This window comes from Equus asinus, chromosome 6 (assembly GCF_041296235.1).
Source record: "Equus asinus isolate D_3611 breed Donkey chromosome 6, EquAss-T2T_v2, whole genome shotgun sequence".
Classification (NCBI taxonomy): domain Eukaryota; kingdom Metazoa; phylum Chordata; class Mammalia; order Perissodactyla; family Equidae; genus Equus; species Equus asinus.
This window is the reverse complement of record NC_091795.1, coordinates 96,234,066-96,258,155: the sequence shown is the minus strand read 5'-3', so window position 1 is coordinate 96,258,155 and position 24,090 is coordinate 96,234,066. Positions and strand designations below refer to the sequence as shown.

General features: G+C 40.0%; 1 long non-coding RNA gene across 1 annotated transcript; it reads left to right on the top strand.

Annotated features, from left to right (window-relative positions):
* Positions 1–872: 872 nt before the first annotated feature.
* On the top strand, positions 873–23,794 carry LOC139045569 (uncharacterized). The gene is made up of 3 exons (XR_011504229.1): positions 873–1,274; positions 17,865–18,028; positions 20,568–23,794. It is a non-coding gene; the product is annotated as an uncharacterized lncRNA (long non-coding RNA).
* The last annotated feature ends 296 nt before the right edge of the window (positions 23,795–24,090 follow it).

Here is a 24,090-nt window from a genome sequence, read left to right as displayed (position 1 = left end):
AGTGAGTTATGACCTGGGGGTTATTATCTAATAAGCTACCTGTTTGGTCGAATTTACACTCTGGGGAAGGCAATGAGCCTTGACGTACAGGGGGCCAGCTCGGTGCAGAAGCTGGGTGAGGTGTGCTTTCAGCCTTCCCTCACTTGACCTTGCAATCCTTCTGAGTGGTGGGCATCATTAGGCAGTAATTCGGGGCCTCGTGGCAATCGGGATGTTGTGCTTGCACCCAGATCCCTTCCAGACATTTGCGGAGGTCTGTGTTTCCCGTGTATTCAGTGTGGCACATTGAATATGGTGCACATGCTGGGAAAAGTTGAGCGGCTGTCTTTTCTATTTAAGGGAATCTCCAAGCACATGCCATAAATTATCCTCTGCTCGGTTTTCTTCACTCGCACGGAGGAGTCCTTCTGGCTTGGCCTTGAGGCCACGTTGGTATGACAGGCAGGTGGCTGGGCAGTCACGTGCCCAACATGCAGCTTGCCCTCATCTCTGCCTGGGTAGTGGACAATACAGGGATAGTCAGTGCCTTTTCTTTTTTTTTAATAAAAGCATACTGAGAGTTTCAAGGATACCAAATTTTGCATAAGTCTTTCATCTTCCCAGGTCCGGTTTCCCTGGGAAGAACTATTTATGTACATTCTTCATGCCTCTTCCTCTCCACAGTGCCTCCCACACTCTTATCTTTAGGATTTTATTATTTTTCCATAAATTTTTTTAAATAAACAGAGGATTCTTCTAGCTTGGTCATTTCCCATCCGTACCCCTGAGTATGGAGGAGTTAATATCTCAAGAAGCCACAAAACAGCCACCCCTGGGGTGTGCTCGCCCTTTCAGTCCTTCCCACACCACTTAAGGCCTTTCCAGAATCCCACGGGGCGCCATGACTCAGCTCTGACATGAGCAGCCTAGTTGTTTTCCTGACCTTCAGCTCTCCTTCTCATTGGCCAGTATTCCCAATATACAAATAGTTGCATTTTAAGAATAGAGCAAACTTCTTGTCCTCGGTTTGACATACTAAACTACTGGCAGAGATGTATTCTCGGAACAGCTTTTTAAAGTCTGTCTGCAAACAACACCAAGATGAAACGTGTCTCCCAAGCCTGCATGGGGATGGCGCTTCTTGGCAGGAGAGGTCCTGCAGGCCGGGAAGATCACAGCCTGGGCTGCAACCCGTCAGGAGGTCTAGACAGCGGCTTCTAATTCTGGAAGAGTGGGCCATTAGCAGAGCCAACAAATGACATGATGGTAGACCCATCTATTGTGGACGCAACTAAGTAAGTAAGATATATTTATGAATTCAAAACGGCTGAGTCATTCTTTAAATCAGAATTAAAAATCCAAACCAGCAATATTCAAAAAGTTTCTCCTTTTAGTTTAATTTAATATATATGAATGAAATATATTTTACAAAGTGAAAAGAGTTTCTTTGCATAATTAGCAAATGACAACACTGTTGTTGTTGAACAGTCTGCACAGATAGACACGGTGTAACTGAATCAAGTCGCTTCCTGTACCTTCGCTTTGCTGGGTTCCAAGTTGCCTCGTTTGTGATCCTATTGCGGTATTCTTTGGAACAGAGGAACGCTTCTCTCTTGGCCTGACACTCACTTCCAGCCACGTTATGGGTGTGATTTAAAAACGGTTCAGGAGGAGAAATGCTTTCCTTCCCACACTCGTGCTTGCGGTGACAGCACATATGTTAACTCTTTCTAGTTTTGGACGAGAGTGGGTGAACATGATACTTACTGCTAGCCAGATTCTGTGCATTTTTTTTTTTTAGCAATTGATTTAACAAACATCTTCTCATAGTTGCATGATGCATCTGCAGGTGGAAAGAGTAACAGCCTATGATTTTATACTGACAGGAAATTTTTACATGAAAAAATCATCATTGTGAATATGGAATGAAATATTATACAGCCAATAAAATAAGGTTTATAAAAAGAGGTATGTAAATTTATATTTAAAATAAGAAAAAATTTTATATATAACAGTAGGAAAAATGTGAAATAGTCTATAAATATACACAGCTGAGATTACATTATATATATAATTATATGACTTTTATATGCAACTAGATATGTGTGTATATCTATTTACATATATAAACAGTAATTATGTCTAGTAGGAAGAGCAGAACGAGTTTCACTTTTAAATATGTTTAAAAGTCAATTTATACGTATAAAAATATATTCTTGTAGTTTCTGAGTTTTTATGAGAACATCTTATTTTTCTAAGCAAATAAAAATTTCAAATAAAATATATTTATTTCTACAATCCCATTAGCAATACAGAAACAAACCAAAATTGCCTGGTTCTCTAATCTGGAGACCATTTTAGCCTTTCAGTTATTCCATTCACAATCACATGGAACGGAAAAGAGAGAGGTTTCCCCAGAGGCTCAGGAAACCCTCTCTTCCCTGTGACTTACAGCCTTTAAAATCACGCTACAGAGCCCTGTAGTGCTGGGGGACAACGGGAGCTTCCGTTGCTGTGAAAGTTTCCCTTTTCCACATTCTACTGCATTTTAGTGTGTTATAGCAGCCACCGTAAATGAGTTGATGCTACATTTTCTGTTGCCACCACAGTTGCTTGAAAAGTGAGAGGCTCAGTCAATTCAACACACAAATGCCACTTGTCAGATGCCACTGAGGGGTCCAGCACCAGGCAAAGTGAAGGTGCACAGATGCGAGAGCAGGAAGCCACTGGACAGTCTGAGGGCCAGCTGGCTGCAGAGCACTATTTTTGCATACGATTTTTACAAAATCCTTATTATCTCCTTTAGAGGGTAGATATTGTTCCCTAAGTATTTGAGCAAATTAACTTAGTTGCAAGAATATGCTCATCTTGACTTAACAAGCAAAACTCCTCTGGTTTGCTTTCTCTGGTTCCCAAATAGCAACCCAAATCAAAGAAACCTCAAATCCTTGACCTGTGTGTGTTGTTTTATTTTGCTTTTCATTCTTGGGAAAGTGTACTTGGTGCAAATGCATGACAGAAAGCATCCCAAATATGTCCCAATAGAATGTGACCCAACACTCCCTTTGTCCCTGTCTGTGATGCCTAAGGTTGCGTTTCTGCCCTCTTCTCTCTGCATCTGTTTTAATTCACCATCAGCTGGAAGGAAGGAAATGAGTACAGGGAGAGGGAACAATGAACACACTGTAATTTTTACAATACACCAGCAGTAATATTGTGACAAACAGTTCAACAGCGTAATTCAGTGCCTCCAAACACTCAAGTATAGTGGAGAACAAGATCTGTATTTCAAGAGCTAACAAGTGATTTAGGGCATCCAGGGCTTGAGCACCCTACATACCCAATAATCATGTGCTGAATGAACAAACTAAAGAACGAATGAATGTGTGAATGAGTGAAATCAAATAGTCTCTGAGGGCTGGGTAGTAACAGTGGCCCAACAAACACAAGTTTATTTCCTCTCCAGGACCACAAAGTCCTCCTTGCGTTAGCTCAAAATTCCAGAATATTTTGCTCTCACAGCCCTTTTAAGTCAAGATGTACTTCTGCCATGGGTACCAGGGAGGAGTGGGCTCAGAGCTGTCCCCCAGCAAGTGCTTCCACCCAAAACTGACATACATCCCTCGCTCTGCAAGCCCACAATGAACTCCCAGGAGGCAGAGCTCAATCCTTTGCCTAATTTTTGGGAGAACCAGATACTGGTGAAAACCTTTCATGCCTAGCACACAGATCTTCTAGAATCTAGTCAGGAATCAACATCGCCTCTCCCTGCCTTTAGATACTGGGATTTCCTTCTCCCCCTCGATAAAGAGGAAGTCAGCTCCTCTGCTCTCGCACGCTCGCAGCTGCACGGCTGCTCCCAGTGGCGGTCCAAGCCAAGGCTTTACAATATTGTATTGACCTCGATTAATAATCAAATCCTGGAGACAGGGAGCCCACTAATCAGGTAGGTTTTATCTTGGCTGCACAGCACTGGATGTCTAAGGAGGAGGTGCTACAGTATAACAGAATTCGAACCCCAGCTCTGCATCACAATTGGATGAATGATGTCGGAAAGTGTGCCCCTCTGTCAGGTAGAAATGGACTCAAGGTCATTCTGCATATACAGTGAGGACAGCTACTGATTCTCTCTCAAGTATCCTCCCATTTCTATTTCTTTACTCAATATTCTCTCAAGACCATATAGTTCCTCAAGAAGTGATAATACCATGCCTGATCACAATAACAACAAATACTTATACAGTAATAGTATTAGATGCCAGACACTGTTCTAACTATATTACATACATTACTCATTTACTCTTCACATCAACACTTTGAGGAAAGTACTATTGTTGGCTCTATTTCATGTGAGCAAACCGAGGCACAGGAAAGTAAAAGAACTTGTCCAAAATCAGGCTGCTAGTAAGTAGTGGACACCAAATCCAGACCAGGGCAATCTGGCTCCAGAGACCCCAGTCTCTTTGCCTGCACACTGGAAATGCGTCAGGATGCTTTACGCCGATATCAATAGCTCCCAAGACAGGATCATTATTTCCGTTTACAAGGGCAGATCTTGCCCAAGGTCACCCACCAAAGCCGAGATCTGAACCTGGCATTGAACACAACTGCACAGCCAAGGGTGTTTCCACTTTTCAAGCTGCCAATTGCTTTGCTGTCCTAAGACCTACAGACCAAGTTGTTTTTTCCAGTTGTATTTATGCCAACAGGAACAATTTATTTCTTCCCATACGGCCTCTCTTTTCATTTCATTTCACTCTCCAGGCCTCTTACAAGGAGCTTGCATCCCGGACAATGGCTTTCTTGGGTCATGCGAATGTTGCTTACTGCCTCTGACCTTGCTTTGAAGACCTCCTTGTCTACCCTGGATTCTTAGCTCTCCTCAGAAAAGCTATTTAATTCAGAGACTCTCCCCCAAAGAAACTTGAGTCGCTGAAAGCTGACGCTCAGATTTCCTGTTACGAACCAGATTCTATATTCTCTGGGTGCTAATTTGCCCTTGAGGTTTCCTAGCAGGTATACACACCTGAGCTCAGGGACTGAAGCCTCCCCTTTCCCAGGTGGGATCTACCGTTGGCCACATATTTCACACAGAAGTTGAAGGGAATCACCCATTCCTCTTCTCTGTGGACAGCTGGAGAGTGGGCCTGGACAGATGGAACAACATGAGACAGAAAACCTCAGGGCACGCCACGTCAGTGGAAGATGATTTCAATGACTGGGCTAGCGTAGGACTTTGATGAGCCTCTCATTAACTGGTTGACTTTCAACCCAAGTTTTACCTACCATGTCTTTTTCCTTATAGCAATGTGGAGCCATTGCCATCATTGGCACATCAGCTTTTGATGAAATATGCAGGATAGCTAGAAGCTAAGCAGCATAATTGAATTCACAACTACTTGCTACAGGATTATAATTTAATGGGAGCATTATAATTTACTAAATACCATTACAGTGACATCAGATCCTATTAACCAAAAAATGGAATAGCCGTATGCAGCAATTTTTCTTTACTATTCATAGTAGTTTATTATTGGGTGCTTACCTCTAGACTAGATGGATGTTATCTTTTTGGCTTCCATCTTCAAATATCTTAAAAATAAGTCAAATTCAAGTACCTTCAAATTTAGTACCTCTAAAATCTTGTACCTCCAAATTGAAGTCCAATTTCTAAATGTCCCCTTTAAAAAATCACATTCATCACATAGATGAGAGCTCCCAAAAGAGCTTCTATTTGTATAAACCAATAAACAATAAGAAATATATATGGAGGTTCAACTATGTCCCAGTTATCCAGGGCCGGATGCATGCTGTGCATGTGTGGAGGAGGAACGGGAGTGCAGGGTTGGGTGTGTGTATCCTAAATGGACCAATGGTCCTACAATGGAGGTATTATTACCTCTGCTTTAGAGATGAGTAAATGGGAGTTCAGAGAAGTCCAGGGCCATCCCATTAGCTAGGTGAGGAAGCCAAACCCAGGGCCCAGTTCTCTCTGACACTAGAAGTAGCTGTTCTGTCTTAGTCTACTCGGGCTGTCATGACAAAATCCCATGGCCTGGGTGGCTTAAATAACAGACATTCTTCTCACAGTTTTGGAGACTGGGAAAGCCAGGATGAAGGTGCTGGCAGATTCAGTACTTGGTGAGGGCCTTCTTGGCAAGCAGATGGTTGCCTTTTTGCTGTGTTCTCTCGTGGTGAAGAAAGGAAGCTCTGGTGGCTCCACCTCTTCTTATAAGGGCCCTAATCCATCAGACCCTCATCTAAACCTAAGTATTTCCCAAAGGCCTACCTCCCAATACCATAACATGGGGGGTTAGGGCTTCAACATATGATTTTTGGGGAGATACAAAAGTTTAGTCCGTAACAACCTGCTCTGTGGGATTTCTCCAACCCCAATGTAGACAAAACAGTTAATATTTTTCAAGACCTGCATGAACCCATCCTAATGGGTGATTTCCTGCCAACATCATTGATTAATGACCAAAATGGTAGATGTCCACAAAAATGGTCAACTAGTTAAAGGCAGTGGGCATCTTGCCCCTCTAAGCACCTAGGTTGGGGTGAATTTCTGCTTCCTCCATTCCAAGGGAAGAGTTCTAAGGTTTCTATAGGGGAGCCACTTGTTATGAGAAGTAACTACTTTTAGTCAATATTCTCATCTGTTAATATACACAGTGATATACTCTTAGAACTACCGAGATTTGGGTTTTTTATTATTCCTTTTAGAACTAGGAGCATTCTAAATACCTGCTCCTTGTGTTTATCACAAACCTAGCATGATTTCCTTGAGAGTCTGATCAAGTGCATGTTTAGAGGGATGCTCTCTTCTTTCCCAGCTATTATCAAGCTTTCCCACAACCCTCTTCCACTTCCTTTTCCGACAGGCCCCAGGCTTGAAAAACTGCAGGCACATACCTGGGGTCAAAGGAAGTATATTTTCAATAGTGTTAATCTCAATACAGCCACAGCTGGAGTAACATGCACTTTGCTTCCAAGGCTCTGAGGCAACATGGGAAAATACACGTAACCCAAGTATCCTCATGCCATCTCAACTTGGAATTAAAAATGGGCTCAAAAAGAAGAAAAATGGGGTGAGGTTATCAGTAAAATTTATACTGCTTGGGCTGTAAAATTTGCATTGCTCCTACTCCACAAAGCAGGAGTTATCCCCCTGAAAAAATCCTCTCTGTTATTTCTGGAAGACCTCGGGGGTCCTATATTAGCTTTTAAACAAGTTCTGTTGCCCACAGGTGTTAGTCACCATTGTCTTCCTCTCAGGTACCAAGCAGCCTTTATGACAACCTGCTGAGGCCTGTCTGGAAAACTGTGTGAAGCAACACATCACGTGTGGGGTCACCGAGTCCCAGCCAAGGCAGCAGCTACCACGGGAAATCCAAAGAAGGACGTGGTTTCAGAAATCTCTCACATACAGTGTCAGGACCCAGCATTTCCCTCTGGAACAGGGCAGGCACCATCCCATCTGCATCTAGGAGCAGATCCCCATTTCTCAGCCAGGATTTTCCATTCCACGTGCCTCTCTTGCAGACCCTCTGGCATTCACAGATACCCCCTTCTTGCTATACTGGTCACAGCTCTTACCTCTGAAGCACGTTACAAATACACACATGCATCATTACTCACCCTGCCCTCATACTTTGTCCTACTTGCCTCACAACTCACAGAGCAGCCAGGGTGTCTTGTCTTCTAGGAACCGCCCCTGTCCGCCTGTTATCTATGCTCCATTCCCGCCACCCTCTGGATGGGGCACTGCTTGCTGGGCCTGCTGATGCCCCCATCGACTCTGCCAACAGCTTCTGAGCCAGCCAGCATGCCTGGGTCCTGCACCAGGAGTAGGAGAACGCTCCTCCCCACCTCAAGTAGCACTTGATCAGTGAGCCTCTGTGCCAGGCGTCCTGGGCCCCAAGGTTGCCCTGACTACAGGGTCTTCTTACTCACCACATAGCTCAGGAAGGTCCATGAGGCTGTGCCACAATAGAATTTTCCACACAGGCAACATGCTATCCTCTCTTCTGTCTTGCACAGTTTCTGTTTTACCAAGATTATTCTAGAAGGTCTGTATACCATGTACTAGGGTGGGGAAGAGGGGACCAGCACAACCAGTGAAGGGAAATTACAAGGACAGATATGTGTGATGTGGTAGAAATGAAGATGAAGGGTAGAGGCAAAACCCATTTTAAGGACACACAAACTTGGCTTAAACTCTGGCCCTGCTGCCGGCTCCCTGTGCGCCAACAGCCAAGTTGCTTGAATTTTATGCCCTCAGTTTCTCCCTCCATGGCATGATGGGGCTGGACCCAGATGACTTTCACATGCCATAGAGTTCTGGCAGTCTAGGACCTTGAACCCGAGATAATGTCTTTAGAAGAACAGAGATAAAACGAAGTCATGATTAAAGTTTGATATAACATTAAACTTGAACCCAGATAAAGGCTCAAGTATAAATAGTGGAAAAGTGTCATTTCAAATCAACAGAAAATAATTCTTTAACCAGTAAACGATGTCAAACAAGTTATTTGGCAAGAGTGAGAAGAAAGCAGGGTCTTTAGCTTCTTATTTCAAACTGTTTCCAACAGGATTACAGGTTTAAAAAAAATTAAAACAAGACAACAAAAGAACTGCACTAGAAGAAAATGTGGTATTTTATACCCTTTAGGCAGAGACAGATTTTCTAAATAAGCCTGAATAATAAATACAAATAAAGGAAAAATTACATATTCAACTTCAAATGCAGGTTTTATGTATATAAATATTTTTATACAGCAAAATAAAGCAACAAACATCTTAAGACAAATGGCAAACTAGAAAAAGTGTTTTCCAGGCTTATGTTACTAGTCAAAGAGCTAACGTCTGCACTACACAAAGCCCCAGGCTTCCCCATCCGACAGTCCCAGGACCCGCTCATGGTCTACTTTCTGTGAAAGTGTGAAAGATGCCCCCTGGAGTGGTGCAATGTATAAGCTTGAAGATGGAAAAAAAATTTCTCTCCGGGAAACAATGTCTTCAGAAAACATTTGGTGAGAAAGATGAGGCTGTTGTCTGGGCAAGGCCCAGATGGGCTGCAGGGAGGCCATGGGGTCAACGAGCGGTACACGAGAAATGGAGAGGGATTTCGGGGCAGAGGTTGAAAGAAAGAGAGATGAAGAGGTTGAGGAGAGAGGGCTGAGCAACATGGCAGAATACTTGAGCACAAAGGGAAGAGTCATTCAGGGAACATCCCCAGCATTGGAAGCAGCCAAGAGACTGTTGAGAAGATGGAAATCTAACGCGTGATCTTAAATTGCTTGCTGAGCTCTCATGTGAGTCGTTGTTGCTCTAATATGACCCCCACCTCATCTTCCCAACTTTGGGTAGAGCAGGCTGCGGCCCACCATGGAGTCAGCGGTGCTCTGAGAGCCCAGATGTGGAGTGTTCTCCAGCTCCATGAAGCGCAGAAAAACCCAGCGCACACAGGAGGTGAAGCAGAACATAGGCAGTGAGAATCTAGAGGAAGCAGGAACACAGAGCACTAAGTGACCAGGGGACATGTGTCCTCCCCAGCCACCAGCTTCAAGATTCCCAAAGATATTGTAAGGGATCAGTAACAGGGAGGGAAAAGCCAAAGCTTATGGAAACCTTAAAGGACAAGACGACTCTTAGCAAACTGGAAAAGTTACAGGCATTGAGGGGCAGATACCTAGTTTTCATATGAAAGAAAATATCCAACCACACTAATATCAAAAAAAATTCAAATTAAAGGAAAGATACTCTTAGCTAATATTATTGTCAAAATCCAGGTGTGTTTATGGAATAGCTTATATTCCCACCAGGCAAAGAGAAAGGAGCTTGTCATACACGGGGCATTAAGTAGACACGTCAGGAGGATAAGACATTAGAAGTGGGACTAAACTAACCCCAGACTAAAGTCTGAGGAATCACCTTTACAAGGCTTCAAAACTAGTCTCATGGGACTTTTGCTTTCAGGAAGACAGAGTAGGCATACTTTACCCTATTCCTCCCACTAAGAACAACTAAAACCCTGAACATCATACGAAAGACAAATAGAAGAAGACTCTGAAAAGTAGAGCTAAGACAGATTAGCTAGGGACACTGGGACCCAAAGACTGACACCACAGGAAGCTCCCTGGGTTTTCACATTGCCTCCTATGTTCCAGACTCAGAGCTAGAGGGGCGGGCAACACAGAAATGCCGCCAGGTGCAGATAAAAAGAGGCCCCCCCAGTATGTTCTTTCTAGTCAGAGGTAGAAGGAAGAGGCAGCATAGAAAGACAGAAAACTTTTAGATACTACCTGCTCTACTGCAGTCAAACACACCAAAAATGTTGTGATCCCACTCCCACCCACACCAGCAAAGGCCAAGTGGAGGAGCCAGACCTCCATCCTTGCCAGGCTGTAATCAGGTTCCCACAAACCCTCCCTAGGGAAGTATTGAGAAGGAGAGACTAGGGAGCCAGGACTCTCATCCCCCCAGGTATAATGAGCCCTTCCCCCTCTGCCCCTGCCCCTCAGTGTCTGTCAGTGAAGACCATGTGGGGAGCCTAGACTTCCACCCCACCCAGCAGTAGTAAGGTGCCTCTCCCCTTCACTACAGGGGTGGCATCAAAGGAGGCCTTGAATACAGTCAGGGATTTTACAAGTGCTCAGTGATAAAGAAGCCACCTGCCCAAGGTGTCAGATGAGGCCACAAGAGGAGCAGTAATGAGGCATTTCTAACCCTCTCATCCTGGATGTTATCAGTGGAGCCCCAGCAAAGAGCCGGAAATTCCACCCTCAGGAAGAATGAGAAGACCCCGCCCCTCACAAGTCTTAGAGGCTGAGTGGGGATCCTGGACTTCTACACCCACCTGAGAGTAATGTGGTGACATTGCTCCCCTACCCCTAGAGGATAGTGCTAGAGGAAGCCAAACAAAAGAGAAGGTTGAAATAAGATACAGGGTCTCAAAACTTAATATTCAAAATGCCCCAGTTTCCATCAAAAATTATTTGTCAAACTAAAAAACAGGAAGATCTATAACTGAATGAGGAAAAAAGTCAACAGACTCCAGCACCAAGATGACACAGAAATTAGAATTACTCTGATAAAGATTTTAAAGCAACCATCAGAGAAATGCTTCAAAAAGCAGTTACAAACAGGCTTGAAATGAATTAAAAAGTTGAAAGCCTCAGCAAAGACATAGAAGATATAAAAAGGAACCAAATGGGAATATGTTAACTTAAAAAAAGAATAACTAAAATAAAGAATTCAATGGATGGCATCATTCATAGAACAGAGGGGAAAGAGGAAAAGAAATCAGTGAACTTGGAGGTAAAATGATAGAAGCTACCCATTCTGAGCAAGAAAGAAGATATACTGAAAAAAAGTTTAAAAAAGAACAGAGCTGCAGTCACCTAAGGGACTATAAAATAATATTTAACATTCATGTCATCATTAAAAAATGGGCCGAAGACCTTAACAGACACTTAACCAAAGAAAATGTCACATAAGCATATGAAAAGATGCTCCACATCATATGTCACCAAGGCAATGCAAATTATACTACAATGAGATACCACTACACATCTATTACAATGGCCAAAATCCAGAACAATGATGACACCAAATGCTGGTGAGGATGTGGAGCAAGAGGAACTCTCATTCGTTGTTGATGGAAATGCAAAATAGTACAGTTAATTTGGAAGACAGTTTGGTGGTTTCTTACAGAACTAAATGTATTCTTACCATACAATCCAACAATCGCACTCCTTGGTATTTACCCAAAGGAGCAAAAAATCTATGTCTACACAATAACCTGTGCATAGATGTTCATAGCATCTATATTCATAATTGCCAAAACTTGGAAGCAACCAAGATGCCCTTCAGTAGGCGAATGGGTAAAACAATTGCGGAATATCCAGAATGGAATATTATTCAGCACTAAAAAGAAATGAGCTATCAAGGCTTGAAAAGATATGGAGGAACCTTAAACACATATTCCTAAGTGAAAAAAGCCAATCTGAAAAAGCTACATACTGTATGATTCCAACTATATGACATTCTGGAAAAGGCAAAACTATGGTGACAATAAGAAGATTTGTGGTTGTTTGTGCAGATGGGGGAAAATGAAAAGGCAAAGCTGAGAGAATTTTTAGAGCAGTGAAAATACTCTGTATGGTATTAAAATGATGTGTAGGTGTCATTAGACATTTGTCCAACCATAGAGTGTAGGACAGAAAGAATGAATGCTAAGGTAAACTATGGACTTTGGATGCTTGTGATGTATCAGTGTGGGTTCATCCTTGGTAAAAAATGTAACAGTTTGGTGAGTGTTGTTGATAACGGGAGAGATTATACACATGTGGGGACAGTGGGTATATGGGAAATTTCTGCACCTTCCTCTCAGTTTTCTTGTGAACTTAAAACCACTCTAAAAAAACAAAGCCTTAAAAACAAAAAGGAATGAAGTGGGAAGTGTCAGTCTAACCAGCTTCGAGACTTATTATGGCTGCAGTAATCAAGACTGTGTGGTGTTAGTGGGAAGAAAGAGAGAGAGAGACCCACAGACGTGTGGAACATAATACAGACCCCCTTGTCTTACACAAAAATAACTCAAAATGTAGCATGGACTTAAATGTAAAATGTAAAACTATAAAAATTTTAGAAAAAAATAGGGGAAAAATCTTTCAGAATCTTAGGGTAGGCAAAGAGCACTTAGACTTGACTCCAAAAGCACAATCCATAAAAGAAATTTATAAATTCAGCTTTATCATAATTTAAAACGTTTGCCCTGCAAAAGACTCTATTAAAAAATGAAAAGGCAAGCTACAGAGAAGGCCAAAATATTTGAAAATCACATATTCAACAAAGGGCTACTCTTTAGAATATAGAAACAACTCTCAAAACTCAACAGTAAAGAAACAAGCTAATTAGAAGATGTATAAAAGACATGAACAGACATTTCACTGTAGAAGATATGCAGATGGCAAATAAAGACAGGCAAAGCTATTCAACATCATTATCTGTTAGGGAAATGCAAAATAAAATTACTCATCTGAATGGCTAGGACCTTTAGAAAAGTGACAACATCAATGCTGGCATGGACGTGGAGTAACTGTTATCACTCATATGTTGCTGGTGGCAAAGTAAAATGGTACAGCCAGTCTGAAAAAGATTGGCAGTTTTTTAAATAGTTAAACATGCAAATACCATACATCCAGCAATTGCATTCCTGGGGATTAATCCCAGATAAAATTAAAACTTATGTTCACTCAAAACCTGTACGTAAACATTCATAGCAGCTTTACCCACAATAGCCCAGATCTGGAAACAACTCAGATGTTCTTCAACAGGTTAAATAAACTGTGGCACATCCATATCATGAAATACTACTCAGCAATAAAAAGGAACAAACTATCGATACACATCACAACTGAGATGAATCTCCAGAAAATTCTGCTGGGTGAAAAAAGCCAATTCCAAAAGATTATATGCTGTATGATTCTATTTATATAACATTTGAAAATTGCAAAATTATAGAAGTGTAAAGCAGATTACTGGTTGCCTGGGGTTAAGGAGGGGGCATGGTTGGCAGGCAAATGGGTATTCTACCAAGAGCCACACAACAGATGGTGAGGGAGCAGTCTTACTGTATTGATGTCCACATTATGTTTGTGATATTGTGCTGTGGTTTTTCAAGATGTTACCTTTGGGAGAAACTGGGTATAGAACACATGGAATCCCTTTGTACTGTTTCTTCTTGCACATGAAGCTATAATTATTTCAAAATAAAAAGTTTAATTAAGAAATAGAATGTGAATAAAATTAAAGAAGCCTTTGGCATAAATTTTAATGAAAGATTAAAGAAATAAAATACAAAAATTAATCTGCATTATGTAAAACTCTATTGCATATTATACCTGAAGTATACAAAGAAATCCGCCTGCATTTATGATGGCAAGTCACTAAAAACATAACATATGGTTCCAGTCAAAAGAAGAAATGAGCCTCAAAGTAATACCAAGTGATACCAACTAATCTAATGACATACAAAAACAAAAATTCATCATTATTAAAAACACACACAAAACCAAAACACAGCAAACAACAACATGACATTTACAATACATGGCATTATTAAAAAGCTACTAGGCTTGTAAAAAAGCATAAATTTTTCCATAATCAGAAGAAATAAAAAATAGAAACTCACTCAGACATGAGGAAACTAGTGGATTAATAAGTTAAAAAGAGAACATAATTTTATTCCAAACGTCCGAGAAGGCAGAGGAAAGCATGACCATGATGAAAAGGGAAATGATCTAATTTACAGAAAAAAAAAACTAAGTGAAACGTTTATAAATAAAAAGTATTTCAAATTAAAAATAAAAACACTGGATTAAGAGCAGATTAGACATAGAATAAGAAAAGACAAGTGAATTTAAAGAAATAGCAGTAGAAATTATCCCAAATGAAGGACAGAGAAAAAAGAATGAAAAATTAAACAAATTATCAGCAAACTGTGGGACAATGTCAAGTTCTCCAGCATTCATGTAAGTGGAGCACTAGAAGGACTGGAAAGAAAATGGAGAGAAAAATTTTTGCAGAAATATAGACAAAGACTTTTATATCAAATTTGATGAAAACTGTAAATCTATAGATCCTAAAAGCTTAACAAACCCAGGCAAAAGAAATGCAAGGGATAATACGTGAAGTTAAAATTTTCTGAAAATGAGTGATGAGAAAATCTTTCAAAAACAAGATAAAAAGGATACAATAAACTAAAAAGGGCAATGATACGAATTACAGCAGATATCTCACCAGAGACTATGCAAACCAGAAGACAATGGAGAGACATATTTTAAAATATTGAAAAGCTGCTAATCTAGAATTTATCCAGCATTTCAAAAGCGAAGATAAAATAAAGATCTTTTTGAGACAAAATATATAATTCACTATCATCAGACTTGCACTACAAGAACTTTAAGAGGTGTTTCTTCAAAAAAAATAATATTAGATGAAAATTTAGACATATAGGACAGAATAAAGAGTGCTGAGAATAGTAAACATGTAGACTGTTATAAAAATACATTTTAATTATTTTTTAATGTATAAAAAAATTGTTTAAAGCAATAATAATGATACTTGTGATAATGATGTATTGTGAGATTTATGGCATATGTAGGACTAAGAGGTATGACAATAATATCACAAGAAAAAAGGTGTTATTGGAAGTACACTGTAATAAGATTATTATACTAAAACTGAAGTGGTAAAATATTTGAATAGGGACTGAAATAAATTAAAATTTCATAATGTTAACTCTAGAGCAACTAACAAAAAATAAAAGAGGAACAACTAATAATCTAGCAGTACAGGTAAAATGTAGTCATAAGAAGGAGCCAGCCCAGTGGCGCAGTGGTTAAGTTTGCACGCTCTGCTTCCATGGCCCAGGGTTCACCGGTTCGGATCCCAGGTGAGGACCTGTGTACCACTTATCAAGCCATGCTGTGGCAGGTTTCCCACATATAAAATAGAGGAAGATGGGCACAGATGTCAGCTCAGGGCCAATCTTCCTCAGCAAAAAGGGGAGGATTGACAGCGAATGTTAGCTCGGGGATAATCTTCCTCAAAAAATAAGAGTAGTCATAAGAAAATTCAATGAATCCACAAAAGGAAGCAAGTAGGCAAAAAAGTAATAAAGAACAGATGGAAAAATAGATAAATAGCAAGAGTAGACTTAATCTCAAACATATTCATTAGTACAGTAAAAGTAGATGAACAAAACTCCTCAATTAACGACAGATACTGTTAGACTGGATTAAAAGAAAAAACAAGGCAAACATAGTATATCAATAATCTAAGTTAAACATAAAAACAAAGATAGATTAAAAGTAAAAAGATTTAAAAAGTCTAAATGCAAACATTAATCAAAAGAAATATGGAGTGGTTATATTAATATCAAAGTGGTACTTCAAAACAAGGATTATTACCAGAGATAGATAGGGACATACCATAATAATAAACAGCCTACAAAAATCCTAAATGTGGGGCTGGCCCTGTGGTCTGGTGGTTAAGTTTGGCAGGCTCCACTATGGTGGCCCAGGTTTGCTTCCCAGGCACGGACCTATACCACTTGTTGGTGGCCATGCTGTGGCAGCAACCCACATACAAAATAGAGGAAGATTGGCACAGATCTTAGCTCAGGGGGCCAATCTTCTCCAGCAAAAGATAAAAATTTAAAAATCCTAAATGTGTAGGCATGTAATAAAAATGCTTCAATGGGCATGAAGCAGAAACACAGAGCTAGAAGTTGAAGTAGACAAATCCTTAATTATGGTTGAAGATTTCAACAACTCCTTCTCAGGAATTGCTAGAGCAATTCAAAGAAAATTAAGCATTTGGAAAACCTGAGACCCAATTGACCTAATTGATCTTCATAAAATGCTCCATTCAACAACACGCTCCTGAGGTCACATGGAATAGTCAAACGACAGATCATACAATAAGCCATAAAGTCAGCCTCAAAAATTTTAAGGGGATTGAAATCATGCAAAGTAACTTCTTTGACGACAATGAAATCAGTAACAGAAAGACACATGGAAGATCTTCAGAGACTTGGAAATCATAACCAACCCAGGAGTCAAAGTAAAAACTAAAGAGAAATTAGAAAATATTTTCAACAGAATGAAAATTAAAAATCAACATAATAAACTTGCTGGATTTCAGTTTACAGCTATAGCAATGTTTAAAGAAAACTTTAGAGCATTAAATGCTTGTATTAGAAAGGAAGAAAGGTCTTAAATAAAATGATCTCACTTTATACCTCAAGAAACTAGAAAACTAAGAACAAATTTAACTCAAATAATACGAGGAAAGGATTTTTTTAAGCAGAAATCAACAAAATTAAAAACAGAGAACCGAAAAAGAAAATCAGTGAAACTAAAAACTGGTTTATGAAAATATCAATAAAATTGATAAATCTCTAGCCAGACTGATCAGAAAATAAAGAGAAAATATGTGAAATATCAATACCAGGAATGAAAAAGGAGACATTACTACAGATCCTCTAGATAAGGCAAAGATAATAAGGAAATATTGTGAATCACTTCATGACAATAAATTCAACAACTTAGTTGAAATGGAAAAATTTCTTGAATCATACAAATTGTCAATATTTAAATGAAAATAAACAGAATATTTGAAACTGATATATTTATAAAACTCTCTACTTGAAGCCCTATATTTAAATTGTAGATGAAATTGGATTTACAGTTGAAAAACTTTCCCACAAATGAAACCCCAGGCTTGGATGGTGGCATTAGTGAATCTAAAAAGCATATAAGGAAAAGATAATATCAATTCTACACAAACTCTTACACAACATAAAAAAGAACAGAGTACATCCCAATTCATTTTATGAGGCCAGCATTCCTAAAACCAGACAAAGGCATTACCCAAAAAAATACCAACTTTTTGGTAGTAGCCCTCATAAACATAGACATAAACAAAGACCCTCCTTCCATGCAACTTTCTAAAGTTTTCCTAGAATTGATCACTTCTTCTTAGTCACATTTACAACTTTCTGTCATTTATTATAAACTGCTGTTCACACATGTGCCTCTGGCAGAGAATTTCAGGGTAGTTGCCCAGCTCTTGCATGTAGAGTTGCCTGGTAAATATGCCTGTCATTCTTTTGATGCTAAGCCACAGGTGTATGTTAGGTTTCCTTGACGATGAGGTGTTTCCTGTAAGTACAGTCTGACTTAGGTTTAGATTCGTGGCCTCAGCTGGACCCCTGGGGCAGCCTCCGTTTTGTGGATCCCAGTATACAAATTAATTTTACCAGTATGTAAGTATGTAGATCTTTTTCCTTGTGTTTTTCATCTTCCCTCAAGGTGTCACATTTGCTTTCCAAGCAAGAAGCAGGAAGGAAGAAAACGAAAGTGGAAAAGAAAGAGCACTGTATCAGGAAAGCAAAAGCTTTTCCAGAACTCTCAGCTTCCAAGTCTCACTGACTGCAATTGTGTCATATGGCAGCCCTAGCAGAAATGGCGTCTGGGTGAGTATTTTCAGCTGGGAACATTGCAGCCCATGCAAAACTGAGATTCAACTAAAAAGCAGAAGACAAAATGAATATTGAGTAGGTCACCGGCAGCGTCAATCACAGTTGTCCATTTCTAGTTTTTATAACATTGCCATCAGATAATATCTGAACCATTTCTACTTTCAGAACTTTGTTTTCATTGTGGCTTAACATATGATCAATCAATACATATCTATTTCACGTCTTGAATAATTTGACTTTCTATACTTTTACTTGTTTTTATTTACTTGATATATTGTAAGCTAAGAAAGGTAAATTAAAGTTTACTTGTTCTTTTGTGTTTTCATCTGTTTATTTTCTGTTTTAATGAGTTTTTCCATATTTTGTGCATTAACATTCAGGATAGACCTTCATTGTAGGTTGTAATCTTTATCAGTACACAGTGTTTATCTTTAATAGTTTTTACTTTTAGTTAAAACTTGCTAGACATGAATTTTACAACTCTGCCTTATTTTTATTTTTATTTGCATTTCCTGGTAAATCACCACCTCTTCTATTAAAGTTATCCTTTGTATGTCTTTGTTTGGATATATTCCATAAATACTCACATCTTCTCTCCCCACTCAAACTCAATGTTTTGGCAGTTTATTATTAGCATATTTTATGTTTACATTCTGTTTTCTAATCATACTCTCCAGTTACTCAGCTTTGCGTCTCATTTCAGTGAATTCGATGCTGTCACCAGTCTTCTCCTTTCCTTTCTTCCGTTCTCATTTCCTCCTTCTCTCTCGTCGCTTCTCTTCCTCCTGCCTCGTCCCCTTTCTCTCCTTCCCTTCCTCCTGCTCCTCCGTCTTCATCTAAAATCTCTAGTGATCTCCTGCTTGCCTACAGCTTATTCTCTCACAGGCTTTTTGAGGACTACTGGGGACTATACACCTTGAGTTCTTGAATGCTTGAGAAGACCTGCCTGTTGTCTTTCTACTTGAATAGCAGCTAGGTTGCATATAAACATCTTGACTCATATTTTCATCTCTAACTTTGTAAACATTGGTCCATTGCGTTTCCCATTTGAATGCTATAAAAACGTCTGGGGCCACCCTGCCTTGTCGACTTAGAGAGAACTTGATTTTCCCCTAGGTGCCACGGAATCCTCCCTATTAACTTCAGCAAAACACGTGAGAGTAGTTTTCTTCTGAACTTGTTTTCCTGGGACATGGTGTACTCTTTCAATCTGTGGATGCCAATCTGTTTGTAAAACAAAAACCCAAAATTTAAAAATATAATTTTAAATTTTTGCCTACATTTTCTCTCTTCTCCTTTCCAGGCACAACTATGATTATATGAGCTATCCTTTATCTGTCTTCACTACCAACGATTTCTTCTATAACCATCTGTAATTTATTTCTTTTCTATTTCATTTTGCTTATTCCCTGAAACTTACTTTTTATGTCTCAGAATGTGTCTTTTGCTGTATATATTTTTTGGCTTCTGGTAATAAGAGTCTTGTTTCCATAACGATTTTGATTGTTTTCTTACTTTTATGATCTCTACTTTGAGGCCCTACATTTCTCCTTTGAGTTTTTCTCTCAGAAAGGTCACATGTTTGTTAATATCTTTGCATCCATAGAGAACTATTTGTTTATACATTTCTTTACCTTTGCGGCATCATTTTTTCTGGTATGTATTCTCTACATGCCTTTCACTTTTTATATTCTAACTCTCCACTTGTGTTTGGAATCAATCTACAAAGCTCACGTGCATTTTGATGACAATTTTTCAATGAGTCACCCATTTGCAGGGTGGTGGTGGAGAGGGATGGAGGATTGAGCTTGAGTGGCTGGAGGTCTGGGTCTGAGCCCATTACTTCTGAGCGCTTTCTCAACAACACCCTCCACCAGAGGTATGACGTCATCAGTTCTACGTTTTCTGTAAGGTGATTTCAGCTTTATTCTCTTGAGCTCTCCAAGACTGGTATCCGTAGGGCAGTATTCCCCATCCACCCTCTATATCAGTCACCCTCTTCTTTCAGAGATGCGACCACTATGATGTCCCTCTTTCACTTCTACCTCCCCTCTTTTTCATCGAGCCAAACAGGGCAGTAGAAATCTCCTAAAGGCCACCAAGTCACCCCCATCTTGTCCACCAGCGTTTTCTACCTGCTCTGGGGAACTCATCCCTCTGTCCACTGTGCTCCAGGCTTGTGGAGATGCCCCATCTCCCCGACTGTCCTTCCTTGCCCTGAGTGTGACTCAGTCATTGGTAGTTACATCCCTAAAGAGTTTTTAGTGCTGTGAGGGAAGGTTTTGGGCAGAATAACAAACGATAAACAAGGACACAAAAATCATATAATTAGAAATGGACAGAAATTATCAAAATAGTAATGACGGTTATTATTTCTGAATAGCAGAATTATGGATGATTGTCATTTTTTATATTTTTAAATTTCCTACAAAAGCTACATAATTATTTGTATAACCACAAAAATATAATGCATTAAAAAAAGGATTGCTGCCTCTTGTCTCAAGCAAGTTCTATATATTTTTACCAAATGCAGGCCTAAGTCCCACTCCAGCCCTTGAATGGACATGCTCCGCTTCCTCAGTCCCCGATCGATCAAACGGGCTCTAACACTGAAACCAGATTACCACAGAGCTCTTCTGAAAAGTCAAGAAATAGTGAATAGAAAACATCTCGAGCTTGCCGTGGAGGAAAAATCATATGATCATTATGAGAGCCATTTCCGACCTCCTCAGACAAATCGTTCATGCCTAGCTTGTCTGCCTTTTGCTAAGTTGAACCTCTGACACGAACTTTCCTTGCTGGCAGAAGCACTGCAAGTGGACGCAGAAATCTGTTTCTCAAGAACAGAACTCACCGCGGGTGGTGCTAGACAGCCTCCTGTCAACGTTTTGAGCACAGATCCCTCCTTGCTTAGTCTCACCTTTCCCAGGAGAGCTGAATGCAGAGGAATTCCAAAAGCCGGAAGCCTGCACTGTTCAGAAACACGACATACCCACGGGGAAACAGCCAGATGGAGGCTGAGGAACAGAAGCTATGCATGTGACCAGTGTCCCTTCAGAACTAAGGCCTCCTGCAGTTTCTGCATCAGACATTAACAGAGACATAGGAGCTGAAAGAAATTGGGGCAATTTGTGAACTAAACGGAATGTTCCAGCATTTAAATGTACCTGAAATACCCTGTCACGATACACAACACGCACAGATACACTTGCATAAAGTTTACAGAAATACAGGTTTCTGCTCAATCTAAGGACAATTTCTTTAACACGTAGAGAGTCTGTAAATGATGTGGACTGGCTGATGCGAAAAAGAGTCAAATGAAATGACTTAAATGACTCATTGGTACCCAGAGTTGAGTCTGTAGTATCTAATTCTTCAATGGACAATCTGCCTTGGCCTACCTACCTAATAAGATATCTCTAAATGTTATATTCAATCACTTTAACTATAATAAACCAATTCACCCACGTATTGCCCTTCAATACAAACCACCAAATCACAGAGGAAGACCAAAGGCAAAGGTCATCTCTAAATTATCTCTAAAGATTTTTTAGAAGGCCTAATTGTAAACAAAGAAGAGATTGAAAATTTTTAGAAGACTGTAGATGGCCGAGACTCCAACTGTTGGATCTCTTCCTGGATTTTCTGTGCAAAAACATTGAGTTTTAAATTTGAACTACTGTTTATGAGTGGGGGAAAAAAAAAACACTTTCAAAATGCACCTCATGTCATTAGATTAATTTGCCATGCACCTCGGGCAATTATATTAGTGGTAAAGCTATTCTTCCAGACCTTGTCCCCTAGCAGGCACTATAATTAGAGAAAGCCTACATCCCTACAGACAGAACCTCTGCAGACTGGAAGGCAGAGCCCATCACGTTAGCCCCAAGCACCTCTGACTCTCTCTCTGTGCTGAGAACGAGGCGAACGTGCACTCTGAAAATTAACACAGCCAGAAAGGAAACATCCCACAGGGCGAATCAATACCCAGCAAAGGATAATGGGATTCCTGTTCAGGCAGCTGTGTCCTGCCCCCTCCCATTAGCACCTGTCAGCCAGAGCAGTCAGGGCCGGTCAATGGGCAACTCGCCTTACAGCTCAATTCTCAGGATGATCATTAGCTCCAGCCGACGCCGAGGCACCCCACGCTGCCAAATAGTGTCCTTTTCTCCTTAAATGCAGACAAACAATGCCTTCTCCTCGAACAGCTGGCACAGACCTTGTTAATCTTTCTTGTTTCACTTCTGTTTTGCCCTTTGCACAGTGTGTAAGAAGAGATCGACGGGAAGGTAGAAATTAGGTTATTCGAGTTAATTTCAGGACCTGCGCTACTCAGGGACTTAGAACCCATCTAGGCTGGCATGAGTCACTTAGAGGTAATCACAGGATGGAAATAATGCTCCCCTGATCGTGTCAGCTGGTAAATGATCAGCATCTACCCTTTGGAGCATTTTTATAACCATTTGCTAAAAAGAGTACTGAAAGATCCCACATGGCTAAAAATCTCTCCCTCCCCCTACCCCTCCCTCTCTCCCTCAGTCCTTCCTCCCTCACTTCCTCCCTTCCATCTTTCCTCTCTTTCTCTCTTTTTTTCCTACCCTCCTTTCAACCCAAAGTAGAAGTGGATAGCCATTGAAATGAAAACTGGACACAGATAGCAATCCTGGAGGGGGATAAGACTGAACAAACGATGCTTCTGGTCACAGACAGAGTTAAATGCATCCTGCAGAGGAGCCAAAACTAGAGTCTAGGGCCAGCTAGGCCTGAGCACTTGTCCCTATAGGTCAGGCTGCTTTAGAAATGTCTGTATAATAAGGGGTCAGGAATTCTAACATCTTCCAGAAATTCAAAATAAACTGAGATTTTTACCCAGATATTTTATACCCTATCCAGGAGAATTGTGAAGATTCTTCTAGACAAATTCGGCAGTCAATTCAATGTTTTCATTTTTGCCTTTTTCAACAGACTGGATTTTCCTCTTAGTATATGGACTTATAACTCAACCCCATTCTATTCTTAGGACAAATCAAGTCATTTAGTAATTGAGAGGAAAAAGGCAAAATTTCAGAATATATTATACAACAATAATTTGATCACTCTCCCCTTCAAGTATTCACTCATTCAGTCCTTCACAAATATTTACTGAGCTCCTGCTTAATGCCAGATCCTTGCATGCAAAAGGAGATCCCACAGTTTAGTTGGGGGAATCTACCTGGGGACAGGAAGGGAAGAGAAGAGAAGGGTAGTTACTTTCACCAAATCTGGTCATTTCTAAAGAGCTCTGAAAATCAGAGACAAAAATCCTCCAGTCTTCTACTGACAACGTAGACAAGCTCCAAAGCCAACCTGTCTCCACCCTGAAAGTTTCTGCATCTGCTTCTCTCTCTCTTATTAAAAGAGTAACGCACGTTCATTATAGAAAGCATCAATAAGAAAAAGAAACATTTTTTAAATTGCCTGTGATCCCCATCCAGAGTTTGGTAATTATCATTCGTGTGTGTGTGTGTGTGGCATGTGTGTATGTGTGTATATGTGGTGTGTGTGGATGTGGACGCTTTCTCTTGTACCTTGAACTATCCAAAATTGCTGACGTCAAAATATTTTGACATACGAAATGGTAATTTCATATAGCCCCATCTATTGTTGTAGATAGATTTAAGGAAATGGGACCATGGCATACATACTATTTGTATACTCATTTTTTTCATTTAATTGTATAACGTAATCTCCTTTTACTGACATTAAACATTCTAATAGTTTAAAATTAAACAAACTATCCAAAATAGTTTCCAATGGCTCACCATTTTCCATTATATGGATGTAAGATAAATGTTTAATTATAGCAGACTATTTAAAGAAGGTCTTTCTGATTTTCCACATTTTAATATTTTTACAAAAAGTAGCCACATCTCAAGCTTCTTCCAGTCATGTCACTGATGCTTTGAAGTCAAGCGCGAAAGATGTGCCCTCCAAGGGAAGAACAAATTAAGCCCAATTTTTGAATAATGCCAATAAACCAAAGACTCTCAGTACGTACACTTGACCCTGATCTCCAA